At 44.1% G+C, this 4170-nt stretch overlaps 1 protein-coding gene across 6 annotated transcripts in view; it reads left to right on the top strand.

Moving 5' to 3' along the window:
* Positions 1–4170, top strand: part of Fndc3b (fibronectin type III domain containing 3B) — a 296408-nt gene that overhangs the window by 54428 nt on the left and 237810 nt on the right. The gene's annotated exons all lie outside the window — the stretch shown is intronic.

The raw sequence follows: 4170 nt of genomic DNA, 5'->3' as shown, positions 1-4170 counted from the left end.
TCTTTTCTTTTCTTTTCTTTTCTTTTCTTTTCTTTTCTTTTCTTTTCTTTTCTTTTCTTTTCTTTTCTTTTCTCTTTTTTTGAGATAGGGTTTCTCTGTGTAGTCTTGGCCTTTCGTGGATTCACTTTGTAGACCAGGCTGGCCTCGAGCTCACAAGGATCCACCTTCTTCTGCCTCCCAGAGTGCTGGGATTACATACCGCACCTAGTTTGTACTGTATTTTCTTTATCTTTTTTTAGAAATATTTTTTAATGATTTTTTTTTTTTTTTAGTTTATATTATTTAGATGAGTGCTCTATCTGCATGTACACCTGCATGCCAGAAGAGGGCTTCAGATCCCAGTATAGATGGTTGTGAGCCACCATGTGGTTGCTGGGAATTGAATTCAGGACCTCTGGAAGAGCAGACAGTGCTCTTAACCGCTGAGCCATCTCTGCAGCCCCTCTTTTTTTTGTTGTTGTTGGGAAAACACGAGGCCCTGAGTTGGAATCCCTAGGGCCCATGTCCAGCTAGATGTACTAGCATGCAGCTGTAATCGCAGAGTTCCTGTCTTGAGATGGGAGGCAGAGATAGAGCTCTCCAGAAGCCAGCCAGCCAGTTAGACTTGCATATGCCAACAGGGAACAGGAGACCCTGTCTGAAACCAGGTGGATGGTGAGGACAGACACCTGACTGCACATGTATACCAGGATACATGTACTCCCTTTCAGATTACAGGAAAATAACAGAACAACAGTTATTTACCATGGTGTCTCTATAAGACAAAGCGTGACACTTCACTTAACACCCTAGCGTGAGGAATTCCCGTTCCTGTTTTCTTTCTTTTTATTCCTTTCCCTCCCCCCTCTTCCATTTTTTTGTTTTTCCTCTCTTCTAACATCCCTGCTTTCTTGAGCAGGCGTCCTTGCGTGTGTTCGGGCTCATCGCGACCTCTTGACCCTCTGCTTGTACCTTTGATATGATGGGACCTTAAGTGTGCCTTCATCTTCCCTACTGCCCATTTGATGAGAAAGTCAACATATTCTCACGCTGTTTTACACAAATAGGACAACAGTTTGAGCCTTCTGTTAATTCGTCTGTCACCGAACGGCTGTGTCATGATAGCAGACGCCTCTGGCCATTCGAGTTACTAGTGTTTCACTGCATGGATGACACACTGGCATGGATGGCAACTGGGAGCTACCTCCCAGCTCCCAGTTGCTCATGCCTCAGTGTTTACCTTTATGCACACACGAGGTATTTGGAGTCACGGCATGCATTTTGCCAGCCTATTAATAATAATTTTACTGGCAGGATTGTACCTAGTTGCTCAAGGTTAAGTGTTTTGGGGCCAAGTATCTTGTGTTTCATGGCTAGTGTGTGCTAGTTGTGAACAGCCAGTGAGAAGTGTCGGTTTTATTTGCTCTAGGGAGATTGCGAGTAAACTTTCTGGCTTTTCAGAAACTTGCACACATGCTAAACATAGTTGTATAATTGCGTTCCAATTAATTCATTGAGTTCATTCATAATTCTCCTCAGGAGATGCATGCATCCGAGTGGTATGTCATTCCAGTGCAGTATCGTTTCCAAAGAAAACAAATATGCCTTTGAGTGCATGCGAGGCTAACCAGAGTGTATCTGTTTTTCCTAGTTTCTTCTTCCATCCTTCTGCCAAGATTACGAACCAGCTCTTGCTTAGCTCTTTATTTTACCTTATTTTTTTTAAAGACAGGGTCCCTTGTAGTCTAGACTGTTCACAGACTTAGAATGTAGCCAAGGATGCCCTTGAATTGATCTTGCCTCTGCCTCCCGAGGGCTGGGACCGCAGGCATGGTCCACCTGGCCTGGTTTATATGGTAGTAAGGATGGGCCCAGGGCTTTGTTCCTGCCAGGCAGACATTCCACCAACTGAGCTCTGCATCCAGTCTTAGTTTTCAAAAGTTGTCCCCGTTATTATCATAACCATAAAAAATAAAAGATTGGAGAGGTGGCTTTGTATGAAAGAACACTCACTAGGCAAGTATACAAACCAGAGTTCTGGTCCCCAGCACCCATGTAAAAGTCAGGCATGGATTCATGTGCCTGTCACCCCGGGATTGGGGACTGGAGAAAGGCCAATCCGGAGAGCTTGCTGGCCAGCCAGTGTAGTCACAAAAAGGCAGGGTTGAGGTTCAGTGAGAGGCCCTGCATCTGGGTGGCTAAGGTAGAGAACAATGGAGTAAGGCACAGACAGCTGGCTTTTGTCTCTGCATGCTTGTATTTTATGTGTGTGCATGTACATGTACCTACACAAGGTTGACTTGCTCCCACAATCACTTTAGTCAGGACTGTTTCTGAGTGTGTGATTATCAACAGTTATAACTTGCTTCATGCTTTCCTATATCTTAAGATTGACTGTTTTGTGGAAAAAGGGACTAAAATGTGGGACAAATATTTTGACAAGGTTTTGGAAGAGGGCTGGTGGTGCAAGTGAGTCAGCTCAGATAGGGTGGGAAGTGGCTTCTTCAGTGTTAGAAGACGAGGCCAGCTCACTCTCAGGAACAGCTCTGACCCGACCTCTGTGTCTCTCAGCCAGAGCTTTGGAACTCTTTTGTGCCAGTTAGGGACTAGCATAGTTGCTGCAGCTAAAGTATGTAGCAGGTTCTATTCTTAGGTTTATCCTAGCTGGTTCTCACATGATTGACAGAATGCACTCCACCCAGAACGTCTGATTTATTTTGGCAAAAAGAGGAGGCTTTTATGGAGCAGGTTATCTAAAAGAAGTAAGCCTGGGGAACAGGCCCCACCCAACCCCCTCCCCCCTTCTTGGAGATGTTTGGGTTGGTCCCAGTGAGCATGCCTGATCTAGGGATTACTCAGCAAGATGACCCAAGGGCTGGTTTTGTGAATGTTACCAAACTGTTACTGAACTACCGTTGTTCTGCCATTGTTGGGTCCTACAGTCAGAGTTGAACAGTGGCAATTAGTTCTGTGAGATTTGGACAAACCCAGCTCAGCTCCTTCAGGTCTTTTTGTTCTATGGTAGTTTCAGAGTATTCCATTGTTAAAGTTCCAACAGTCACGTGGTAGAAAGTACTTGGGTTATATGGGTTTTTAAAAGTTAATTTTCATCATTGTACAAATTATAGATGCTCGTTATAGGCTATTTTCAGTTAAGTAGAAAAGGGAAAGCATAACTCGTTCATTGCTGCGTTAGCCAAGGGTCAGCTTGTCGACCTTTCGGTTGTACTTCAGTCCAGTGTTTGAAATAATTTACGTAATCCAGCGTGTGCAGCTCCCTGAGTATTACACCATGGGCGCCTCCTCATGATGTTTCTGGTCTGCTTTCCTCCCACTGCACAGTGGCTTCTTGAAGGCAGTGGGAGGTAGGATTCTTGGACTGGGGAGATGGCCCTGTTGGTAAAATGACAAACATAAGAACCAGAGTATGAGCTCTAGAACCCACATAAGCAAAGCAGGATGTGGTAGGAATTCCTGGAATCCCAGTCCTGGGGAGGCAGAAGGAGGTGGAGCCTTGGGTGGGCTAGGCCAGCCAGTCAAGGCCAATCAGCCCTGAGAGGGACATCTTAGATTGTCTTATGGACACACACACACACACACACACACACACACACAGAGAGAGAGACATGATTTCTGATTGATGTCGATAGAGCAGAGGCCTGAAATAGTTTTCTATAAAATACGACAACTGTATGTATGCTAATTGTGATCTCGTTGCTCTCCTGGGATCTGTTGTTTATTGAGGTTGGCAAGAAATCCAGTACTTTAATTTGAGAAATGAGAAAAGTAAGCCAGATGAACTGCCCTTTGCCCATTTGCATTACTTAATGGCCTCAAAATATTACCGTTAGGGAGTGGCCATCACTTCTCTTTTAGAAATTGAGAAACCGAGGTGTTGAGAGTTTCTTCCAGAAACAGGCTGCTTCCATGCCTTTGCAGAGGAAAAAAAAAAAAAGAAAAGGTCATACCAGTGTAGAGAAAGTGTAGGGAAAAGTTGTAAAGTGGGCTAGTAATTTAACACCAAACTGACCAGATTTATTAGTTGTGTGGTATATCCATTTGATGGTTATGCTTATGTGGTCACTGTTAGCTCAGTTCCTGTTGATGTTGCTGAAAATGTGTGCCTTCCTAACCCTCATAAAACCTATCTATCTATCTATCTATCTATCTATCTATCTATCTATCTATCTA

Source organism: Psammomys obesus, unplaced genomic scaffold (assembly GCF_907164565.1).
Source record: "Psammomys obesus unplaced genomic scaffold, mPsaObe1.curated_primary_1811, whole genome shotgun sequence".
NCBI lineage: Eukaryota > Metazoa > Chordata > Mammalia > Rodentia > Muridae > Psammomys > Psammomys obesus.
Note: the sequence above shows the minus strand (reverse complement) of the source record. Positions and strands in the feature narration are given on the sequence as shown.